Below are 26,406 nucleotides of genomic sequence, written 5' to 3'. Positions count from 1 at the left end.
GCAACAGGATGACAGTGACAGTGAAAATTATTCATAATATTTTATTACATTTAGTAGTCAAACACCAATCCCACCATTATACCTCCTGACCACCATATTTCCATCCTGAACCCCAGACTCTGCCCCAAGCAGAATGAAAATAATTTATTTTGTATTGCTTGTTATGAATAATCCACTAAAAATTAGACAAGAAAGTTTTCTTAAAGAAAAGTGTGAAGATTGTTGTATATTATACATTAATATATATCTATATATTATTATAACTTGTTCATTATATTATATATTGTAAAATATATACAATATAACTTTTATTTTTCATATGTACTCCTAACACTTTCACCTTAACATTTATGAAACTAAAACTCTTTCTATACCTTTGCCCCATGGAAGACTTACTCATGATGGCAGAGAGTAATGCTAAACTCTTCAAACATAATCAACAAGGTAGCTTTCAGCAGATATTAAAAGGTTGAAGACAGACTATGACAAAATTAAATGCTGAGCACAAAACTATTTCTGAGCAGTTTTGTTCTTAAGAACAAACTAAGGAGTTGTTAATCTTCTTGAATATTTAAAGAAATCTTAAAGTAACATTCTTTAGAATAGATTTTAAAAAAATAATTTATCCCTGCTAAAATTCAATTATAAATGCAAGAGTTCAAAATTGAAAAGATACCAGTTAATAAAATATTTTGAGCAAGGTTAGATAAAACAAAAGAACTAAACCACTCTAAAATATCTTTGAAGCTATAAGATACTGCTTTCACAGATGCTTTCATTTATGTTATTGGTGTATATAAGTTTGTCTGATGACAAATTTCATAATTGACATCTGAAAACATCAGAAAATATGGTAAAGTTTTTTGGTTGCTTTTTTGCTTTTAAAAGAATCTAAAAACAGAATGAGATCCAACAATCACAGTGTGTCTCTCCTAGGGTGAGGAGCTAATTTAATACTGCTCTTTCACAACATGTACAAGCAAATAGCTTTCATTCATGCTTTAATTAATCAGATTAATGTAAGCACTAGTTGGATGGAATAAATGTTTTTCTTTTTAATTCTTGTGTTATGATTTTCTTATTGGTATCTCAGCTCCATTTCAGATAGCTTAGAGGAATAATTCTGCTCATTCAAGCATGCTGGTAGAGCCAGTTCTAGCAAGAAATATTTCTGCATCTCAGACTATGGCTCAAAGGTATCTGTAGAGAAAATCCCATTTCCATCAATTCAGGCAAGAACATTTGTCCCAAAGAGATAAATCAATGAAGCAATATCTTCTATGGCCCAGACTAAATGTTCTGAGACTATTTTCTTATGTTATGCTTTTTTCTATGTCACAGCATCTCTCCCATCGCTCTTAATACCTTCTTAAGTCTGCTGAAGAGTATACTCTTAGGAAATGTCTTCACTACCTGACTTTCTTCTCCAAATGATGCTTTCACTTTTGCATTTCTTATGGCACTTAGAATATGTATATTAAAATCTCTTTGATGTGAACATATCCTGGTAAAGACAATCCTTGAGTGAAATACCAGTTCAAATATTTACTAATTCTATAACCCTCAATACCATATTTAGCCTTCCTTTATAATTTAACTAACCTGTGATGCTTATTTGAAGCTACCCTGTAGTGTTAAGAAAAATTAGTATGCCTATATCACAGATATTCAAGAAGATTTTATACTATATATTTTGTTATATATATAATAATACCAAGACTATGATTTAGCATATTTTTATTCATTTTTCTTCTGCTATATTATATACCTAGATATTTAGGAACTTAGGGGCATTTTTTATATTTTAGGTTGAAAGCATTACGTACAAATTGTTTCTATTTTTGTTTGGGGGCTACGCCTGGTCATGTGTAGGACTTACTCCTGCATCTCTGGATCTCTGTTCAGCACTCAATCCTGATAGTGCTCAGTCTACATGTGGTGCTAAGAATCAAACTCAGGTCAGTTGTGCAATGCAAGTGCCTTCCTTCCTGTACTATCCAATTAGCCCAGTGTCAGATTTTATATTGTAAGTTCTGGAACCTAGCAATCTACCATGTATATCACAAAAAATCTGACACTGGGCCAATAACAAAGAAAGCAAAGGGGACATCAGGAAGAGGAATTGGAACAAGGTGATTTCATTTGATTATCTGAATCAGGTATGCCTGAAGTTATACTATCTCTCAGACTTTTTAATTCTGTGGGAAAATAAACTCTTTTTTTTGACTGATCCAATTATGAATGGGTATTCCATCCCTTGAATCAAATGATTGAAGCTGATTTTTCTATGATTAGATATAAAATTTTTGTTTCTTGGTAGACAAAAGAAACCTAAGTAGTTTTTTTTAGTACCAAGTGAGCCATCACATAAGAATAAACTATAAATTGAGGCTACTTAGTAAATATTCTTTTTCTCTAAGTCATTTGGATTATTACTGTGATTGTTATAACTGTAAAATGCATAAATGAAATAGCACTATATTAAAGAAAGCTTTTAATTTGCAAGTGCTCAAGGAAAACATTAGCAGATATGTGATAGCTTTTAGAAAGCAATATTAGTTCTACCACTTGAAACTCTTATACTCAATTTGAAATATCATTGTATTTGCTCTTGCCCAATGCTAGACTTTGCTTTTGCTAATGCTTAAGACAAAATGTGTTATTTAAGATACTAACAATGCCTTTGATATTGCCTACATTAGACCTCCATATTTAAAAGGTCATGAAAATAAGATTAGATAAGATACATTATATAATACAATGGTTTCAATTTATGAAAAAGGCACGGCACACAATTTTTCTTTGCTACCTCATTTATTTCCCTTAGCTTTATGTGCTTTCTCTTAGTTTTAGTTTTAAGAATAGAGTCTTTCCATACTTTTTTACCATCTAGATTTCTATTTTGTGGTGGCACACAAAGTTATAGGATTGACACTGCTAAAAGCAATTTAAATATTCCTCTGTAGCAAGTGTGTGTCTATGACAAAGAATATGTCACTAATAAAAATAATAAAATAGGGTTTCTTTCTTGGTATGATCTTTTCTGACTGGGTTATAAAAGCAATTAAGAACTTGTTTAATGTTTTAGTTTACATATGTAAGAATCTGAGGACTGGAGTTATATTTTAGGAGATAGAGCATTAATTTATGATTAAGGCCGTTTCTTACTCACCAAGTTTCTACTTGTTATTCAGGGCTCTTTACCAATTAGTTGTGAACTGTTAGTACTGATTTTAAAAAATAAAGGGCTAATTTTTTAATTCCTATTTGTTGTTAAAGTCACAAATAAAAGCTTGTAAATTTGAATTTCAAAATTCTAATTAGAAAAGAAAACGTGTTCTTGCCACTTTATGTAATGCAGTTATTTTTATATAATATTGTTTTTCAGTGATGATATAAAAAAATAGTACTGGTCCAATTACTGAACAAGGGCATGAGTCAAACAAAGGATATCTGCAAGAATAAATTGTTGGAGTGTATGATGAATTTTACTAGTAGAAAATTCAGTCAAGAGACCTGACTTTGTTCAATACCAAATACCACATGGTATTCCAAGCCCTGCCAGGGGCCCTGGAAAGTCCTGAGCCCTACCAGAGCTACCTGGATAATCCCCAACACAGCAGCACTTGACCTGCACTGCATCTTCACACTCACAGAAAAACTGCTGGTTCAGTTGACTGAGAATTGCTGGTACAGGGGGTCAGAGGGGTGCAGGGAGGGAGGTTTCAGACCACCTGAGCACTTTTGGGAGATTCCTAGAAAACATTCATTAGAATTTAGGGAAAGTAGAGAATAAAATGAATAGGTGGAACTTTACTCATATGCAGCATTATGTGATGAAGTATTTGGAGAGAATGTGAGTGTTGGTTAACAAGAATTTGTGAACCTCCAAATCTCACTGCAGCCATTGCTGCAACTGCAATGTCAAAGTGAAGAGGCAGAATCAACAACAGTCCTGCACCAACAGATTCCAATGCACAAGAGCAGGAAAAGTCTGGCAACAAGGAAGATGGAAGCCCCATTGGGCCACCCAGCCTTCTGGGCGCACCCCACATGGCCAGTGGAAAGCCTGGCAACTCCAAGTCAGTTCTACACGGAGTTCGTCCAGAATCAAGACCAGTAATTCCACAACTGCTGAGTGTGGACACCACATCCTCCCTCGGACAGAGACCCAGTTTGTGGGGGACTTGGGTTCCATGACTGGTCCATATTGTTACGGTTGATGGGGAGGTTAACGCTCAACCTCCTTTTCTTAGACCAGGCCATGGGAGTTGCTCCTGGGGTGACTCTCACAAAGAACAGAGAAACCCCCAAAGGTTCAAAAGCTGGTTTCTTATAAAAAATACCTGCCCACACAAGGATGGAGCCCAAGTTACAGAAAACAAATCTGGCCTCCCTGTCTGCCGACAGTTTGCACACACAGGGCCATAGTAGATACAAGATTTGATGTGCCTTCTACCACATAGGCATCGATGGAGCATCTCTTTGAGGCTGTGCCTTCCCATGCCGGCTGAAGGAGCACTCTTTGATCTGGCAGCCATATATCTCCCTGTGATGGGAGATTTTAAAGCTGTTTCATCCAATACCCCTATATATTCACCCCTACTCAGAATTTGTTTTATCACTGATACATTGTTCTTCTGATCTATCATCCAGCGACTTTCCATTGAATCCCATCTTTGTTCCCTTTGACTACCTCCTACATCTCTTCCTCACTGTCAGATGAGTGCTGAACAGTTAACAATTTAGGTGCTGTTTCCTGTGCATCTATCCACCCAGTCCTCAGTCACTGTCACTGTCACTGTCATCCCGTTGCTCATCGATTTGTTCAAGCAGGCACCAGTAACGTCTCTCATTGTGAGACTTATTGTTACTGTTTCTGGCATATCCAATACTCCACAGATAGCTTGCCAGGCTCTGCCATGTGGGCGCGATACTCTCGGTAGCTTGCCAGGCACTCCAAGAGGGGCAGAGGAATCAAACATGGGTCAGCCGCGTGAAAGGCGAACGCCCTACCGCTGTGCTATCGCTCCAGCCCCCAGTCCTCAGTACCACCATCAATTTCTGTAAGCCCTTGAGCAGTTTTCTATGATTCTTTCATCTAGCTACTTGTGAAGCTTATGAAGGCCTTTGTATGTGATGCTCTCAAGCCCAAATGCTGTCAGCTGCTCTGTGGTGGTCAGTAAGTTGTTTTGTCTGGGAGCATGTCTGGTTGATTGAGACAGAGTCACGGCATGGAAGGTCACTGTTCCACATTTTCAAATTTCTTTGTTTTAGGGTCAGTAACATGATTCCCCAGCATTGTGGTCTTACTCATCACTGCCAAAATGAGTAAGATCTTTGATGCCTTCCAGACTTGTCCTACCTCCAAGTATGAGAGAATTGTGAAACTTTCCATAGGACTGCATCCATGCTCACTCCAAACTCCCTCTTCCAGAGTAATCGTATTGGGTTTGACACAGACCCAATAAAATGTTCTCTAAAGTTTCCAATTGACCTGAACTCTCTCCTCTCCAACTCATTTCAGTTAGACTTTGTCATTTTGTGTAGGATAACATAGCCTCAGGTAGTTTAGGTTTATTGGATTATTCCGTATCAGTGCTCCCTTTCCCCTGTGTTTATTTTGTGACTTCTTTCTTTGTTCTTTGTTGACTTGTAAATATTGTTTTTCTCTTTTCCTTGGTCCTTTGTATAGTTTATTCAGAGCAATGTCCTTTTGTATGGGCACAGGAAGATAGTAGTAAACACTATGCTTTTGTAACCTGGGAGTCATTTGACTCTACGTGATATTTTTCTTCTGGGCATCTGTTCTCTCGACCTAAGCCTCAGCCTCAGCTGCCCTTACTTCCTAGCTTCCCCAAAAGGCAGGGTCCCAACAAGGGATGGGACAGACCCACAGCAAGCGGTGAGTTATTTGTTACCCTGGCATCGAGATGGGCCTGGCCAAAGTTCCTAATGCTTAACTACAAGTTAAGAGCTTGGTCATGGACAAATGCTGTCATGATCCAAAAAGTAATAGCTACATTAGGACCCTGCTAGGATTAGGAATGATTAATCTGGCCTGAGTGTCTGACTCTGTAGTCTGAGTCTGTGGCAAGATGTTCCCAGGAGAGCTGCCCTACAAGCCTCAATGTATCTCTTACTGTGTCCATACAAAAATAACTTGTATTAAGATGTCGATTGAGTTTTTGGACTGAGGAAAGGAGAAAAACACCTTAAGAGTTTTTCCTGCAGGCAGTCAGGGAGGGCTTTGGAATACTTCTAGGTGGTGTTCACTTTGAACCTGTTTCACCCTCAGAAAGGGCTTTTTTGTGTTGATTTTTCTACACCTGTGTGTAGCCCAAAGGGCAAGGTGGAGAGAGACAAGTAGGGGTGGAGAGACTAGTGGGAGTGGAGCAGAATCAAGAGAGATGGGATAAAGGAAAGAGGATCTAGGGAAGAAGAGTTCTGGGGGAGAAAGAGGAGAAAGGAAAAATGGGGAGCTCAGAGAGACTGGAACAGGAATGTGAAGAGAATGGAATAAATGGCAACATATCAATCACCCAACTTGGCCCTCGTTTCCACTTCTGTCTGCCCCATGGCCTGGGCCACTCGGGCTGGGCGAGGGGCCCAGGACTGACCCCTTGAACCCAGGCATGGCTGATGGGGAGAGCTGCTGGGGCTCTCCTCCAGCTGCTCCCTGGCAGATGTTTTTTTTTACAATTTTGAGGCCACTAGCCCTTGCACTTGAATTTTGTGACGCTCCATTGGGTTTAACTTCTGTGGAACTTGAACTGCACCATTACCCACTCCAACTTCTACCCCCTAATTCCTGTCACCAGTTGTTTTCTGGGAAAATAGCAGTAAATAGGTTCAGTTTTGAACTGGATCTGAGGAAATGGCTCAGCAATTGTATGGGTAATAGAAAGATAAGATCTGTTGGAAAACTAAGAATATTTTTTTTTCCTTTTTTATGTTTTAATATTAGTAATAAATGCAGTGAATAAATAAATTTTTTCACTTGAGTGCAGCAGGTAGAAAGTTTGCCTTGAACACAGCTGACCTGGGATTGACTCCTTTGTCCCTCTAGGAGAGTCTGGCAAGCTCCCAAGAGTATCCTGCCTGCACAGCAGAGCCTGGCAAGCTACATGTGGCTTATTTGATATGCCCAAAACAGCAGCGTCTCACAACAGAGATGTTACTGGAGGACAGTGATACAGTGATACAGTGTTAGAGACAAATAGAAAAAGAAGAGATAAATCAGGATGTCCCAATTGGAAGTTGTAACCAGAAACCAGGAAATGGGAAACACAAAGCTGTATTCCACAGATATCTCCAGATACCCATACCTCAATGTCTGAATGTAGATATATGAGAACTTTCACAACCCCTCATCCTCCTTAGAGGGACATAATTTATTCTGTAGATATTACAGGGATTTTTGAAGAGTAATGTTTGAAACTTTTGATTAGTCCATAAAACATCGAGGGGGCAGAATGATAGTACAGCATGTAAGGCTCTTGCATTGTGCACAGTGGACCCTGATTCAATTTCTGGCACCACTTATGTCCTACCCAGCCTATCAGGAGTGAGCACAGAGCCAGACATTAGCTCTGAGCATTACCAGGTGTGGCCCCCAAACAATGTCACTGTCACTGTCATCCCATTGCTCATCAATTTGCTCGAGCTGGCACCATTCTGAGACTTGTTGTTAGTGTATTTGTCATATCGAGTATACCATGGGTAGCTTGCCAGGCTTTGTCGTGCGGGCAAGATACTCTCGGTAGCTTGCTGGGCTCTCTGAGAGGGGTGGAGGAATTGAACCCAGGTCGCCTTCGTGCAAGGCAAATGCCCTATCTGCTAGGCTATCTCTCCAAAAAATTAAAATAAAAATCTTCCACCAACACAAAACTAAGAAGATAATTTTGTCATGAGATAAGGACTTAAACGGCATCAATGGGGGCAGATGCAAGTTCCAACATTTAAGCAGACATAGGGCACAGTGAAATCCAAAATAGTGTTTTGCAAGTGCTGCTTTGGCAAAACACAAGAGAGATTATTTTTACATTGAGATGGAAATTTCCAGAAATGGTTAATACAAGGTGTTCCACATGATGAAAAGAGTCAATCTGGAACCAAGTTGAAAACGTAATGAATTGTGAACAAACAATCTGTATAAAATGGATTGGCAGGAGACCAGAAATAGAGGGATGGGCTTTTTTTTTTTTTTTGAATTTTTGGCAGGGGATCAAGTGTGAGGGGGAAGGATTTGCACTCATTGAGAAAGGAAGGCTAGTCAAATGTTTTCAAAGAATATAAAGAGGTCACTATTGAAAGAAAGACCAATTCTAAATATCTACTTGAGATATAAACTTAATTTTTAAAAGTTTTATTGTTTGGGTTTTGTTTGGTTTTGTTTTTTGGGTTGCATCCAGTGGTTCTAAAAGTTGTCTCCTGTCTCTGACCTCAGGGTTCTCTCCTGGCAGGCTCAGGGGACCAGATGGGAGGCTGGGAAATAAATCCTGGTTGGCCTCTTCTTGCTGTACTTGTGTTGGAGTGTATCACTCCAACCATTAATTTTTACCTTTTACTAAGGCAACATGATTTATTAAGTTATTTATAGTTGAGTTTTAAGAATAGAATGTTCTAGCACCAGTGTCAACTTCCCTCCATCACTGTCCACAACATCCCCTTTCCCCAACCAACCTGCTTCCCTGACAAACACATTATAAAGTTTGGTTGTTGTGGTTTGGATCTCATGTTTTCAGTGTTGCTAACTGCTATTTGGATATATAGCTAGACCACAGGTGTGTTTGAAGCCTTTGACCTCTGCTTTCCCAACCCTGCTCCAATCATTTCCATCCACTTCTTTTTGCTGCATCCCTTGATTTCTTTCTCTCTTTGTCCTTCTTCTTCCTATGTGCTGAATTACCTTTCATCTTTAATTCTGCAAAGGTGGAAAAAGAGTTGCATGGATGGAGAGCTAAAGGAAATGGGAAAAGGAAAGAAGATAAAATTCTTATCTTACCAAAGGGATAGAAACCTTCAATTTTGATCAAGTTCAAAGGTACATTTTCTAAGGATATATAGATCCATATAGTTAGTGAATTTATAATATGTTGTGACAAAGTGAGACTACAAACTTTTGTACTACTTAAGAGCAATTAAATATTACCAATAGATGAACCATGAACACAGAAGAATTATTTCCACCATATATCATTTTTTAAACAGTCGAGAAGAAAATAAAGGTGACTTTGAAATCATACCCTATGTGTCTACTCTGTTGTATCTATTGTTTGGCTGTGAATAGCCTGTAAACAAATTAATGATTTTGTATTTACATTATAACTATGCAGAAAATAATACTTATTTTTAAATGTTTTTAAAATTTTTTTTTGCTTTTTGTGTCATACCCGGCGATGCACAGGGATTACTCCTGACTTTACCCTCAGAAATTACTCCTGGCGGTGCTCAAGGGGGCCATATGGGATGCTGGGAATCGAACCTGGGTCGGCTGCGTGCAAGACAAGTGCCCTACTTGTGATATAAAATTTATTTTTAAAAGTAAAATTTTTAAAAGTACCCGCTGTACTCTTGTTCCAGACCCTTATTTTTAAATTTTTTTAAGAGTTATATATAATTTATCCAGTACTTTACTAGCCACCTAGACATCAACAAAATGATTAAAAGGTTTTCAGAAAATGAAATAAGTATGACTAAATTATGATTAATCTATGACTAACAAGCAATAAAACAACTATTGGAAATCCTACAAAATTCTTATGAAATTTATAAAATTATAAATTCAAATTATAAAAATGAATTTTATTATAATCTATGGAATCTAAAAATTCTATAAAGCTATATTATTCTTAAAATTATTATAAAAGTTTGCAAGAAAAATTTATAATTAAATTTTCTTTGTAATATAAGTAACAGGGTCAGAGAGTGCAGCCAAGTTGGCACTTGTCCACTTGCCTTGCATACTGTTAATGCAGAGTAAGTCCTAGAACCCTATATAGAGCCCAAGACCCATCAGAAATTATCTCTGAACTCAGAACCAGGAGTAATCTCTGAGCACTGCTGGGTATGCCTGGTCCCCAAAGAAATATAAGAAATTGATAACATTAAACATTTATTCCTCCATGTATATAAATAAGGAATAATAAAATATATGAAAATGAAGCATTTATGAACATGCCACTCCCAGACTCCATCAATGAGTTTCAAAAGTAAGAAAACCAAGACTGGATTAAAGAAGTTATTCTGGTGACTAGAGGATGAAGGATAGAAACCTATTGAAGATGCAGAAACTAAAGTCCAAGGAAGTCCGGACCATCTGAGAGGAAAGCTCTATCATTCCACTAAGAAAATAAAAAATACCACCATAAATTTCAATTCCTCCCATTGATGACACCAAATCAGAAAGCTCTTGCCTGTATAGAAAGTTCATGTGGGCCCAGTTTGGGGAAAAAAATGTTGCATCAACTTTGCAAAAGCAAACATGATGGTCCCCATTCTGGTTCTCTCCCCTCAAGAGAAATCCATGTTTTCTCTTGAATATCTCTTTTTCTCTTTCTCTCCCCTCATATTTTCTGAATATTTGACTTTGCTATTTCTCCTTTTGAAATTCTTTTCTTCAAAGGAAGAACTGGAAACCTTGGGAGTAAGCAGAAAGAATCAAGGTCGATGTTCCTTTCCCTGTAAAGAGAAATACATTATTCTAGTCTGAGGCCATTATTTTCTAATAACTCAAATACTGTGGACCAGTTTCTGCCCAAGAAGATCTAGTGGACCAGATATGTTTGATGGCTGACTAATGGGGATAATGGAATGACTGTATCTTTGCTTCATAGCTACTTATGGAATATGTTACCAATTATTTCTTACTCTATGCTCTGACTGTTCCCCAGGGAGACAGGGGAAGGCCAAACAGAAATGTTATAACTATTCATCTCCCTCACTCCCCATTCTCCTACTGTTATTTCTTCAAGAATAACTCAAATCACCTACACTATTTGGAAAGGCAACCAGGAGTCAGGTGACTTAAGCAGAAAGACATAATTATATGAAGTATATAGATATGTTTCAGAACTAAAGTTTGTAAAGAAATGTAATTATAGTTTACAGTTTGAAAAACATAGTGTAATTTTATTTATCTTGCCAACAATCCTCTGAAAGAAGCATGGGGAGAACAAAATTGCATTTGCAAATGAGAACACTGAACCTAAGACATCTTAAGTGATTGTCTAATATTACACTGACTTTTTTTTTAAAGAACTGGAGTTTAGGATCCTTTCCATATTCTGAAACAAAATTGCTGATTTCAAATACAAATTTAAAGCACTTTTTTATAACTTATTAAAATAAAACATTTTTAAGACAGTCACTTGGGAACTTTAACACACTGTTTTTGTAAAATCGGAGATAAATGTTTAAAGTTTAAAACCACTTGAATCTACTAAAAGTATGATCAAAAGAATAAACCTGGGCACACTGGGATAGGACAGTGGATAAGGTGCTTGCCTTGCACAGTTGACTACTTGGCTTCAAACCCTAGCACTACATAGTGAAATCATCATCATCATCATCATCATCATCATCATCATCATCATCATCATCATCATCATCATCATCCCATTGATTGTCAAATTTCTCGAGCAGTCTCAGTAACCTCTCCATTCATCCTATCCCTGAGATTTTAGAAGCCTCTATCTACTTGGCCTTCCCAAAGATGCTGCATTGGAGGTTGTTTCAGGGTCAGGGGAATGAGACTCAGCTTGTTACTGGCTTTGCAATAAGGAAATAATAGGAAAGCAAAAGACACGAAAAAAAATATGGGATCTTGATAATTTTATTTTTTTTGCACAGCAATTATTCTCACTTCTGGTAAGAACTACATGCTATCTCACAGATGAATGAACATATTTAATAAACTCTCAGTTCAACTGATTTAGGGGCGAGGGTTGTGCACACTCAGCTATATTCATGACTTACTTACTCCTGGATCTGTTTTCAGGGATCACTCCTGGTGGGGCTTAGGGGACTATTTGGGATGCTGAGTATAGAACCTCAGTCAGTGGCATGCAAGGCAAATGCTCTATATGCTGTACTATCACTCTGGCCCCACTGTCTAATTTATTTGGATGAGCTAACTGTCTCCATGTTCTAAAGGTTGTGTGTGGCCCAGATTTGGCCAATGTGAGTAGTACATGCTCCTAGGCTCTATAAGTAATCGTTGTTAGGTTTGCGGTCCACTCAGAAATTATAGGAGATGAACTTGGAAATTTTGTTGTGCACTTGTTGTAGACGTCTACTCATCTTCACTGCTCTTGTGTCTGGTTGCATATAAGCCAGGGTGTGCAGGAGTTCCCCATGTGCAGACAACCTACTTATGGAAGATGTTATAAATGGAACACTCAGCAAAAGCAGTTGAGGATGGTGGTAAAGAACATTATAGAGGCTGTTCATTTCAGGGCTTAGGACATGGATACATCTGTACATATTTGCCCAAAGCATTTCGAGCTCTTACAATTTCTAGTTTATGATCTGATGATATGATTATTGGGCTGGAGCTATAGCACAGCGGTTGGGGCATTTGCCTTGCATGCGGCCGACCCAGGTTCAATTCTTCCGTCCCTCTCGGAAAGCCCGGCAAGCTACCGAGAGTATCCTGCCCGCATGGCAAAGCCTGGCAAGCTACCCATAGCGTATTCAATATGCCAAAAGCAGTAACAAGTCTCACAATGGAGACGTTACTGGTACCCACTTGAGCAAATCTGATGAACAACAGGACGACAGTGCTACAGTGCTACAGATCTGATTACTGCCCTTTTTGTCTTGAGTTCCTTTGAGTAGAGGTTCTGTCACTTACAATTCACATTATAAATACAAATAGTATCAATGAACATGTGTTTCCATTGAAATCATTTTCAGAAGCAACTATTAATTTATTTTATATAAATGATTTATAGTAAGGTGAATGCTGTTGGGACATTTATACTTTTTAAAGCTTATTATCCCATTTTTAAAATGATTTTTTATTTCACATAAAAAGGAAAGAATTTTCTCTGAAAAAAGTCTGATTCAGGCATCCATTACACCCATCCATTACTTTATTAAGACATGCATTGTGAGCCAGAGAGATAGTACAGTAAGTGGGGCACTTGCCTTGCGTACTGAAGACCCGGATTTAATTCTGTCACAACATATGGTCCTCTGAGCACTGCCAAAAGTGATAACTGAGCACAGATCCAGGGATAAGCCTTGAGCACTTGTTGGTGTGAACCATCTTTTTTTTTTCACAGGTGAGGAGGGCATTTCTTCATGCCTGGTGGTATTTAAAGCTTAATCTTGGCTCTGTGCTACGGTGTCATTTCTGTCATGATCAGAGGACCAAAAGAGAGGCACATCTTAGGCAATCAATAAATATTTCAGTAAATGAATAATTCAAGGCATAAAAATTGTGATTATAAATTATTCAAGGAACTTTGAAATTAAGATTTCCTATCTCAAAAGATTTTTCATGATTTTTTTACATAAAAATTATGAGCACGTCACTGGTCTAATAATCACAAAACAGAGATGAATGACATGTTTCTTTCCTTGAAATTTCTACCCTTAAAAGAAAGAGCTAATTGGACTGCACACTTCTGTTTATATGTACAAACCCACTGGGCTCATGTGACATGCTATCTTGCTTTAATATGGCTGCTACTTCCTCTGTTGGACTCATAAAACTGTAAGTTTTTATAAAAAAGTAAATAAATAAATAAATGTTGGGCTAGGTAGAGTAAATTGATACTATCTACCTGAAGGCTGGGAAACTGACGCTCTTAAAACAGTGAGAATAAATGAACAACTAATATTTATCTAAGTGCTTACAATTGTCCATCCTATTCAGAACACCTGCCTTGGTGTTAACCAGTATTTAAGTACTGTGTGAATGACTTTCAGACCCCACTTACTGCCAGGAATTATTTTAGATTCCAAAGTCTGTGTTTGCATTATCAGTCCTTCTATTTGGCTCCCTCCTGAGCCTCCCATAATCCATGCCCGCCCACCTACTCAGTGAACCTGCATAATGCAAGAGCAAAACCCCATGCTAAGTCCATTAATTTCCTACAGGATGCTCCCCCCTCCCCCCGCCCCATCCACCTGCTCCACTAGAGGTTAAACAATTGGGTCCAGGTGCAGAGTGACCCATAGCAACAGGGACTAAAGCCAGGGCCACCTGCCTGACTGGGTAACAGAGGGAAAGATTTTTCTAGAAGACTACACATTACCAATCTAGAGAAAATTGATGTCTCTAATGGGAAAATCACTTTACAAAGGGAGTAAAGTACTATGATTTCATAGATATAATTTGTATTTTTTTAATTATTTTACTAGGATTAAACATATTTTAAAAGAATTTAACTTTCAAAAGACTTAAAAAAGATTTTTGGTGTGTTACCAAGAGGAAAATAAGAATTATTTATAGGTCTGTCCATATTCTTGAGCAAATGTATGGTAAATTGAGGTTTTAATGAACAGCATCAAACTTTGTGTGACTGAAGTTAATATGTCGTCTGCTTTCTGAGCTTAACACACTGTAATGCAATATTTCTTTGCACTACTTGCACAATTGTTTTAACAATTGTGCCAGTACTACCTTTTTCATTTGAATTTATTATGAGAATGATTATATATTATGCCTGAGCCTTCACTTTTTTAAAAGAACAAAAAATACACTTAGTGATCTATCAACTAATAACCCTGATTAGGGTATTTTTCTTTTTATCGGGAGATTACAGTTTGCATTAGTACTGGAGTACTGGAATAATTAATACTTGCAACACTGCTTCACCAATCCCTCTACAATTCTATTAAGATCCCTCCACAATCGTATCATGGTCCCTTTCAACCACCTCCTTAGCCTTCTTAGTTCCAAGTTCTATTGGTCATGTCTCAGGGTTTGTTTCCACTGGGATGTCTTATTTCTTTCTTTATACTTTGTATATGAGCTAGATCACTCTAACTTGTCTTTTTCTTTCTGATTCACTTTACTTAGCAAGACTACCTTCAATTCCATCAAGTTCCAGCAAACTATAAAATATCATCTGTCCTCAAATCTACATGCTATATAGTGCATCTATAACACAGTTTCTTTGTTAAGTCATCTATTATTAGATGTTTGGGTTGTTTCTAGATTTTGACTATTGTAAGTGATGCCTCCACAAATATTTGTATGCATTCGTCCTTCCAAAATAGTATTTATGTGCTTCAGATGTACAATTTCTGTGTTTGTTATTTTTATCACCTTTTTTCAAGTTGTTTAATGAGGTCTCAGATTAGAAATGCTGCAGCATTACATAATCCTTTTTAAAAATTAAGTAAACAATAATTTCTTTAAGAGGTGTTTGTTATTTACCTTAGTTTGTATCAATCATTTCCACCATGTTTTGTCAAACAATTGTGTTTAAGAGGACATATTATTTAATTTAGAGAAGACAAGAATAAGAATTACCTCAACATTTTCATAGACAAATAGGCTAGGTTAAGTGATCTAAGAAATTTATACCCAATTATAAAACACTGCTCTATATGCAAATACTAAAAGAGAAAGTCAGATTTTTCACCAAATAAGTGTCTGTAACAATAAAAGCTTGAAAAAAGAATAAAAGCTTATTCGAGCAAGTAATATCAAATTAATGTGTTATATGCAAAACCCAAACCCAAACAATCTTCAAAAAGACAGAAATCTCTGTTTGCCTTACCAAAATTATCCAAACACCAAGAATAATTCCTGACAAAAATCATGCTTGGTAATATTTTCAGAATTAGTGAATACTTGTAATCTATGAAAACACATGACCAAAACAGAATAAAAACTTCATTCCTACCTATAGTAGATTCCTACATATGCAAGACTCCAGAAACTTTAATATGATAATTGTAGTTGCCTTCAGAATTATGTAAGTTTAATATACTATCGGTTCATTCTTTTATATGCATTAGAATACAGATTGATGTTCAGATACATCCCAAATGCCTGGTCTTTCAAATTTATTTTTACCTTTCTCACTTTCATCTACTTCACCTTTCATTCATGTTATAGGAGTCATAACCCGTGTTTCAACTTAGGTGTCAGTTGGCTAAATTCAGTCCTCTGCTTCCTTCTATAGATTTTTCTTGATTAGAATTTTCTCCTTCCCTTCATAGCCCTCATCATCATAATTCCTTCAGAGTGTCTCTTCTGCCCACAGAATAATATGAAGTTCCATTAGCCGATTCATTATTACAAAATTAAAGTTAAATTTAAAAGATAGATTGTTTTTATCTTTTAAAATATAATCACAAACAAAACTAATTTTAAGGGTTAATGTGATAAAAATAATTTCTTCAATTTATTTCTCAACTAATAATTCTTAATTATTAATCTGTGAAAGAAATTTCGGGGAAAAATTATACTTTTGAATCAATAGCACAGTAGCACAGTAGCACAGTCATCCCATTGTTCATCAATTTGCTCAAGCGGGCACAAGTAACATCTCCATTGTGAGACTTGTTGTTACTGTTTTTGGCATATTGAATATGCCACAAGTAGCTTGCCAGGCTCTGCTGTGTGGGCAGGATACTCTTGGTAGCTTGTCAGGCTCTCCAAGAGGGACGAAGGAATCGAACCCAGGTCAGCCACATGCAAGGCAAACACCCTATCTGCTGTGCTATGAATAGATATACCAAATAAAATGATCTGATACAGACTAAGACATTTTAAAGAACAGCATCATCTGGATTTAAAATAATTATGGTCTAAGCATGGTTTCATTTTAATGTAAATTCAAGTCATTGTTGAAAAATAGGAAATTAAAATATTTTATTCTTTTTATATGGACTGTCATGTCTAGATTTGGGCTGTTATTTGTAACAAATTTTGGAAAAAAGTAAAAGTAAATAGTCAAAGAGCTTGTTCATAATTAGCAATGGATGCTACGAGTCATGGAGAAAACAATAATGTATTTTTTTCTTTAGCACAGATAATTGGACATTCTCTTTGACAGTGTGACACTAACAAAGTTTGTGCAGGGGAAAAAAAGGCCTGTTGCTTAGTCACAAAGCCCTGGAGTGGAGTGTGTGTGTGTGTGTGTGTGTGTGTGTGTGTGTGTGTGTGTGTGTGTGTGAATAAAGGTAAACAGATTATCAAGTGATTTTTCCTGAGAGAAATAGAAACGTATCTGTTACCTGACCTTATCTGCTTCACATCTGTCTCTTCCCAAAGAAACCTCATGATACACAATGGGTGTTTATCTGCCAATAGAAATATTTAGTCATTTGAATGGGTGGCACATCCTCACTTTGGACAACATGTATAGCAGTAAAAGAGGTAATGTTAAACATTTATACATAAATTGATATTTTATACATAGGTGTAGATTGCACACATTGCAGCATTGGCAGTGTGGAATATATTTATCTACCTTTCAAAAATAGAGTAACATCTTGTTTAAACTCTGGTTTTGGAGGGCTCAGCTATTTTCATTACAAGTTTTCAAATGGAAGAAGTAAAGAAGGCACCAATATGAACAATTCTACTGATAACAAATATTTAATAAATATGTACCTGCTATATACTATACATTGCATGTTAGTGAAGAAAAAAAGTCATAGCATGTTACATAGTTTTTGTTCCCATAAAATTAATAAACTTGAAGCCAGGTCTATTAAACCAAGTTTTGAAACCAATAATTAATAGTTTGCCAAAAACCAAAATGGACAAATGAAGAGTACATTTTGGGAAAAAAAAACAATATTATAGTGTAGTAGTAAAATAGAATATAATTAAATTAAAGTATAAATTATAATTAATTATAAATATAAATAAACATAATTAAATTAATATTAAACAAATTTGTTTAAATGTAAATGCTACTGTTACCCGTATTCCTTGGGGATGCAAAGGAGAGAATATAAGGCATTTTTAGAACAAAATATCAGGTTCATTATCTTGAGACTTCAGGAAGAAATTTTAGTTGACACATTTTGAGAGAAAATGGAATTAATAAGAGGAAACAGGGGTAATGGGCAGAGACATCAGATACTTTGACAGTGCACAGGTGTGATATATCCGTATGTCTGAACCACTGAACCAACAAAATTGAAAGTTGAGATCCAAACTACAACAATCAAACTTAAAAGTATGCCTGTCAAGGAGCCCTACTGAGTTGGATGGAAGAGAACCCGTTGATATTGGTAGATAAAAATTGACACTGGTGATGAGATTGGCACTGGAAAACTGTATTCTTGAAATTCAACTATGAATAACTTTGTAAATCAAGCACTTCAATAAAAAAATATTAAAAAGATCAAAGTGAGGGAATGGCAACTATTAATACTATAGGTCCAAGAAAATAAGAAATTTGAAATTACTTATATGTGTAGTTATAACAAGGAGGCTAATCTATGGTGGAAACTGGTTAGAAATATAATAATTTCATTGCATTATTATTTCATAATAAAGTAAAAGTTCATTGAATTAAAGCACATTTAATGTCAACATTATTTAAATTATTTAAATCACTTATTATTTAAATCACTCTTAATTTATAAGATTTGATATGTAAATATCAGAATATCAGAGAGTCTCTTGCTTGCATGCCTGGCTGTCTTCCCCGGGGGGGTGGGGGGGGGGCCTCGGAGGGGATGGGCTCCAGCTTCCCTCCCCAACCCGAGCAGAACTCCTGGCGGCCAAAGACCCCTGGGACCTAGCTACAACCATGCTCGAGGCCCCTCTCCACACGTTCGGACAGACCTCACGCATGAAGGTACCGGCAGAGGAACCCAGGTGTGTGTAATTCCATCAATGGTCAGCACCCAGAGACTTAAAAGCAAGCTCCTAGAAGCGATATCTTGTAGCCTACTTCTCCCTCTGGCAAGCTTGGGAGAGTTTCCTGCCCACATGGGACAGCCTTGCAAGCTTCCCATGGTGTATTCATATGCTAAATCCGGTAACAAGCTGGATCTCATTCCCCTGAGAGCCTCCAGTGTGACATCATTGGGAGGGCCTTCATTGGGAGAGTTGAGAGAGACTTCTAAGATCTCAGGGAAAGAACGAATGGAGAGGTTACTGAGCCAGCTGGAGAAATCGACGATTAATGGGGATTTTGTGATTCGTGATTTGTGATATGAAAATTACATTCCCTACTGACTAGACTTTAAAACTGAAAATTACCTTGTTTTAAAACTGATTTTTACCACAATATTATTTTTTCCTTTTCTACATTTTTTTCCCCATCTGAAGCACATCATGCTTCTCAAACTTTGGAGATGTTTTATAGGAAAATAAATAACAGATTTTCTAAAGAATATCAGTATCTTCTGGGGTGGGGACATACCCGGCTGTGCTCCTGGTGGGCTCGAAGGATCATAATGGGGTGCTGACTGTGGAACCTGGGACAGTTCCATGTAAGGCAAGCACCTTACCTGCTGTGCTATCACTTCAGCCCAGATAATCAGTATTTTTGCTAGAAATTTATAGGATCTTATGCATTAACTCTGAGTAAACAAAGTGAGTAAGTTTCAGTTTTTAACATGAGATTTCAATCTAAAATGAACTATTGGAATAAAGATAAAGCAAAGTAAATTAAATTAATTTACATTTAGTTAAAAATTCAAGCACAATTTTGTTATCAAGGTGATTTAAGACAACATCATGATAGCTGAGTACAAACATAAATGAAATCTTCTAGAAGAAGACAAAGTCCAGGATATCTTCAAATAGCAGAAGGAACAATCTAGACCCAACTGAGCACTATGTAATTATAAATGACATGAAGGTAAATATTTGATGCTTTTAATATCATAAATGCATTTTGATTTTGTTAATATACAAATATAAGTGTACCACTTTCAAACTGAATAGAAATATAAAGAACAAGTCCTGAAATTTTCTTTTTTTTTCATAAAAGTGCTAACTTTGTTCTCTTCTTCTGAAAAATGATATCTAAGTTGTGCCCTTTGAAAAATGTTACTATGACGGACATACAAATAAAGTGCCCCAGACATACATTTTTAACTGAATGAATTATTACAATGAATTTGTGTTGCCACTTTCTAGCTGAATATACTGGATAATTTCAGTCACTAAATGGACTAATCTCATCTCTTCCTGCCAAAGACAATTATTTTTTTTCCTTTAAATTTGTTGAATAACTATTGAACTGAATAGTTCAAATGTGCATTAGGAAAAAAGATCTATCCCATGTATAAAAACAAGCAACAAAACAGAGAATTGTAAATAGAAAAATAAGACATGTAGAGGAGACAAATATTTTGTGCACATAGCTTTAAAATTCCAACAAGAAACACTTATGTGAAGGAAAGAGACTATACACTTGCTAACTTAAATATAAATTCTCAAAGAGCAATATTTCAACACATAATATAACACAATAGATTTACCCACTGAAATCAGCCCATCACTCTTGACCAACAAATAGGATCTTAATTTTACCACTTAACAATTCAACTGAATGGAATAAAAATTTTCACAGAAATATTTTAGTAACATAGATTCTTCTAGACCATTAGAGATCATCTAATCGACATTGAGTCAATTCATTTGAAACAAACTCCTTGCAAATATCATCTTTAAGGACAATTATTTTAAGAAGATATTATAGGGGCCTGGATGATGGTACATTGTGTAAGACACTTGCCTTGCAAGCAAATGACCTAGGGTTCAATTCCCAGTGCCACATATGGTCCCCTGGGTAGCATGTGCTGTGATCCCTGAGCACAGAGTCAGAAGTAAGCTCTGAGCACTACTGGTATGGCCAGAAAGAAAAAATACTACTATATTTTAAATTTTTATATTAAAATGAGAATAATAAAATTTTACTTTTTAAAATGTTAAGATAGAATCATAATGTTTTGTTTATGTGTCTACTTTCTTTGTATTCTTTTTGAATGAATTTTGAAATTCATTTTTCAGGCTACTTTTCTCTTTTTCTACTTTTTCTACTTTTCTACTTTTCATTCTTTTATTTTTACCTCTTTACATTTTACAAATCAAGAATATGTCATAGTTAATTTATTCAGTTCTTCTTTTGATGTGTATTTAGTTGTTTCTCATTTAACTCTTTCCAGTAATGTTATTATAAATGTTTTTATATATTCATGCATGAAACCATGGAAAGAATTTCCTTAGTTATTAGATCTTTCTCAAAATACTTAACTCTAATTATGTGTTTGCCATGGACTCATATAGGATATTTAAATTTCAAACTTTATACTATTTTTGTATTTGAACTGAACCTAGAGAATGAGCATTCTATGTTTGATTGGGGGGAGGCCATGAGAGGGAGAAATCTCTAGGAATATTAAAAAGGGAATTGTTAAATGAAGTTTGAGTATTTTGAATAATAAAGGACAGACCTATTGTAACAATTAAAAATATTATGAATTGACCTGTGAAACAGGTGGGGCTATTATTTTATGATTATGTGAGTTCTGTTCATTGAAGTAGTATTGTATTCATCTTTATATTTTATGTTACTATGTTAATTATAATTATATAATTCAGTAAAAATTGTAAACTTTTGTTTGTTGACTTTCTTATAGAATTGCATTACTTTTCTTCTCAAATTTCATTCAGTGCTAATTTTCCTTAATTATCTTTAGGATAAATTTATATTATAACCACACACACACATACACACACACGCACAGGCGCACTTGCATGCACATGAACAGCCTGTGTTCCAGAGTATATTGTCAGAAAACTCTTTTGCATGTATGGATATCCAAATGTAGGCATTAGAATAAATGAAATTCAAAGTATTATTCACTGTTGCTAATTGTTATGTATTATAACATGACTAATTCTTTAGTGAACTAATGCTTTAAATATTGTTCAGAAAATTCTAAAAGCAGAACTCATAACATTATTTCACTACTTGCAATGGATTGAGAGAAAAATGAAGTGTTATTTGGAATCTTGGAAAAGAAGCTGTGAAGAAAGCAGTTGGGCTCCTTACAACTTGAAGGATAAGAATCCTTTACACAATTGACCAATCCAAGATGACCACAAGAGGTGAGAAGACAAGAAGATGGAGTTTATTTCATCAAGATTGTAATAAACACATAGGAAGTCTTCCGAGTACCTTAAACTCCATCGATGAAAACAATAGAAAAGGCATGGTTGTGTAGGTTTCCTATGGCAGGGATAAAGGGTTTGTGTCAACCAATTATAACACAGACTGATCCTGCTGCTACCTATTTTTCTTCCTTTCCCAAAGAACAGGCTCAAAAGTTGAACAAGGGGGTGCTGGATGGATTTTTTATAGGCTGAATGGGTACATAGGAAAAATGTTGATACCAGAAATGAGAGAGGTTTTTACTCTTTATTGGATACCCAAATGAAAAAAAAAAAAGAGGAGGGGAGCAATACTGGGCTTTCTGTGTTTATTTCTCAACTTAGATTCTCCATGCCAAAAGAAGGAAGGAAGGGAAAATCATATCTTTCATCAGTGTGCACCTGGAATCACTGGGGAAAAAAACCTCAAGTCACTCAATCTACCTGTAATTGATTAAATACGTTTCTCTACCATTAGAAAAAGGGACTGGAATTACAAAGACAATACGTTATCTTCCTGGCAAGCTACCCGTGCATATTGGATAAGCCAAAAACAGTAACAATAAGTCCCTCAATGAGAGACATTACTGGTGCCTGCTCAAACAAATTGATGAGCAACGGGATGACAGTGACTTTATCTTCCTTGAACTGTGGCCTAAAATTATGGTATGTGCTCTGTTTTGTCTTTCTTTGATACACATAAGTTCCTTGAAGACAGGCACTGTGTCAAAGCAATATAGTGCCTAATATATGTGAAAATGCACCATTGATACATAGAAATCTAATTAATATGACAATATAATCTAATAAAATTGTATTTGGTTTGCTCCAAAGCAGTCAGGCAAAGGTAAATAAAATAAACAACACTTTGATTAGATGAGAAATCTTTTAGTAAAATGTTAAAATTATTTCTAGGGCCCAAGTGGTAGCTCAACTGTTTAAGAGTACCTGTCATTGCAGGTTTTGCTAGAAAATACTCCCAGATCTCCATCAGTAGCCACCTTCAAATACAGAGCTGGAACTAGCCCCTAAGCACTGAGCACCAACATTACTGGGTGCGACCCAATCCCCACATCCCCCAAATGTCATTTATATCATGCTATCCCTCAAAACTCCCATAGCATGCTTTCTTAATTATTTTAAATTCCTTAAGAAAGTTAAAGACAGAAATAGAATGGTCACTGTCACTGTCATCCCATTGCTCATCGATTTGCTCGAGCGGGCACCAGTAACTTCTCCATTATGAGACTTGTTACTGTTTTTGGCATATCAAATATGCCACAGGTAGCTTGCCAGGCTCTGCCGTGTGGGCGAGATACTCTCTGTAGCTTGTCAGGCTCTCCAGGAGGGGCAGAAGAATCCAACATGGGTCGGCCTCATGCAAGGCAAACACCCTACCTGCTGTGCTATCGCTCCACCCCAAAATAGAATGGTACAATGATTAAATTGAATTGACTCACGTATATGTTTCCAAGTGTTCCTGGTGTCATACATGGATATTATATTAAAAATCTACAGGACTGGAGAAATAATGCGGTGGATGAAATGTTTCCCTTGAAACCAAGTTTAAGGCAAGTATTTGAAAGTATGGTTAAGGCAAGGTTTCTTATCTTTTTTTTTAAGGAGTCAAGGTTTTATTTAAAGAAAGACTCTAGAAACAGAGTTTTAAAAAGTTGGGGCAATATACATAAAGATATAGAGAGTAAATTCTTGCAGAAATTATAAAAATAAATTGTTTATCTGGTTCTTTCATATAAAATTTAGATCTTGATTTAGATTCACTTTGGTTTTTTTAAATTTTTTAAATTTTATTGAATCACCATGAGATAGTTACAAGCTTTCATGTTTGAGTTATAATCTCACAATGATCAAACACCCATCCTTCCACCAGTGTACATTCCCCACCACCAATATCCTAGGTATACCCCCCCTTTCCCACCCTCCCCCTGCCTCTAAGGCAAACAATATTCCTTATACTCTCTCTCTACTTTGGGGCGTTATAGCTTGCAAACACAGACACTGAGAAGTCATCATGTCTGGTCCATTATCTACTTTCGGCATGCATCTCCCATCCCAGCTGGTTCCTCTAGCCATCATTTTCTTAGTGATCCCTTTTCTATTCCCTCTGCCTTCTCCTCTCTACTCATGAAGCAGGCTTCCAGCTATGGGGCAATCCCCCTGACCCTTTTATCTACTGTCCTTGTCAGTCTCATGTGATGCTACCCTACACTCTACAAATGAGTGCAGTCCCTCTATGTCTGTCCCTCTCTTTCTGACTCATTTCACTTAGCATGATACTCTCCATGTTTATCCATTTATAAGCAAATTTCATGACTTCATCTCTCCTAATAGCTGCATAGTATTCCATTATGTAGATGTAGCAAAGTTTCTTTAACCAGTCGTCTGTTCCTGGGCACTCGGGTTGTTTCCATATTTTGGTTATTGTGAACAGTGCTGCAATGAATATATAGGTACAGATGTCATTTCTACTGTGCTCTTTTGCATCCTCAGGATATATTACCAGAACTGGTATTGCGATGGTCATATGGAAGCTGAATTTCTAGTTTTTGAAGGACTGTCCATATTGTTTTCCAGAAAGGCTGGACCAGTCGACATTCCCATCAACAGTGAAGGAGCGTCCCTTTTTCCCCACATCCACGCTAGCACTGGTTGCAAATCAAAACAACAATGAGATATCATCTCACACCACAGAGACTGGCACACATTTATAAGGCAAGGTTTAATATCAGCAACATATTTAGCCCCCCCCAATACACCAGCAGAAGTGATTACTGAGTACAGAACCTGAGGTATGGCCCAATTCTCACACACACACACACATACACACACAGACCTCATATTTAAATAAAACTAGCATCATTAAAACGCAAGATAACTTTTTTATTTCAAACATTATTTCTTATAATTTTTTGTGAAAATATAACCATAAAACAATATGTGTATGCATTATTCTGTTCTTTAGAGAGAGGTACTGACTCTCTTGGAAAACAATTCATCCTATGAAGAAAAAAGATGTTAAGAATGTCAGAGCTAACAAGAGAGATTTTACAGTTATTCATATACACTATAAAGGTGACCAGGGCTTTTAAAAATATAAGCATATATTCTTAAAAAAAACTTTAAAAGTTTATCAAAATAACTGTTTTTAAACATTATGAAGGCTAAATGCAGAAAATTTTATAAATAATCATTTGCTTATCCTAAATACACTCTCATAGAAAGTGAAGTTTTAATTTTTCACGATTAAATTGCTCACTTTCACTCAAAATATATTTATTTTTTACTCCCACCCCACTTCCCTTCTCTTAACCACTTTTTGGCTCTGACAGCTTAAAGAATTTTCCTGGAGAAATTTGTGGGGATTTAGTTGTAACTTCTATTTAGGAAGCATAATGTGACATGCTTATAAAAATATAAAATATCACTCATACTAAAATAATCGAGGATGCAAAAAAGTCTCTGAACATATTCATACGCTCCAGATTTTGTTACAATAAAAAATGGGGGAATTTTCTTTTTGTTCCTTTTGCATGTCTGCCAGTAGATGGCGGTACGGCGTTAAGTGCTGTCAGCTTTTTTTTTTTTTTTTTCCCCCTCTGAAAGCTGTTTTCTGATATATGTTGGGTACCATAGAGTGAATCTCAGAACAGGAAGCGGAGGCATAAGCACAGAGGATTCTGGAAAGGTCTCTTTGTTTTCTTGCCCACAGAAAAAGGAAAGGGGAGAGAAACAAAAACATTGTAATTAATTTGTAAACCTCTGTGGCCAAAAAAATCTGAACGCTGCAGCAAAGGCACGTTATACTTTAACCATCTTGGATGCAAGGCTTTGTTATGCTGTGATCTGTAAGGCTCTGTTTTATCAGGTAAGCTGACAAAATATTTAATAATAAATTCCATGAAATCTATTCACAAGGTAATTTTGTTAATTTTAAAATAATCTTTATGCTACTATTTTAGTCTTAATGTTTTAATGTAAGTTATAGGAACCAGAGGTAATATTTGATGTGTAAAATGCTTACTATTCCTTTATCTCTCAAAGAAAATAGAGCCTCTGTCTAGAAATGGTGACTTATTTTACAGACATTATGATTTAGTGATTTTTGAAACATGCAGATGTTCTGATTCATTGTATTCAGAGAAAATATCTTGTATTGCACAAAGCTAGACTAATGAATTTTGTGGCTGTCATCTATTTATATGTCCAGTGTGTCAGTATTGTTTTTTATAGATAATGTATATGAAATGGAACATTCTTTTTTGTGCTTTCAGCCTTTTATTTAACAGCTT

The 26,406-nt window shown here is 36.1% G+C and overlaps 1 protein-coding gene and 1 pseudogene across 1 annotated transcript in view; both read left to right on the top strand.

Annotated features, from left to right (window-relative positions):
- The first annotated feature begins 383 nt into the window (after positions 1 to 383).
- Positions 384 to 4,489, top strand: LOC101538492 (proline-rich protein 3-like; annotated as a pseudogene).
- Positions 4,490 to 25,749: 21,260 nt separating this feature from the next.
- Positions 25,750 to 26,406, top strand: part of SCN3A (sodium voltage-gated channel alpha subunit 3) — a 123,655-nt gene continuing 122,998 nt past the window's right edge. The window contains exon 1 of the mRNA XM_004601112.2: positions 25,750 to 25,982. The gene's annotated coding sequence lies outside the window, so the exon portion shown is untranslated. The remainder of the gene's footprint in view (positions 25,983 to 26,406) is intronic.

Source organism: Sorex araneus, chromosome X (assembly GCF_027595985.1).
Source record: "Sorex araneus isolate mSorAra2 chromosome X, mSorAra2.pri, whole genome shotgun sequence".
NCBI classification, from domain to species: Eukaryota; Metazoa; Chordata; class Mammalia; order Eulipotyphla; family Soricidae; genus Sorex; species Sorex araneus.
Note: the sequence above shows the minus strand (reverse complement) of the source record. Positions and strands in the feature narration are given on the sequence as shown.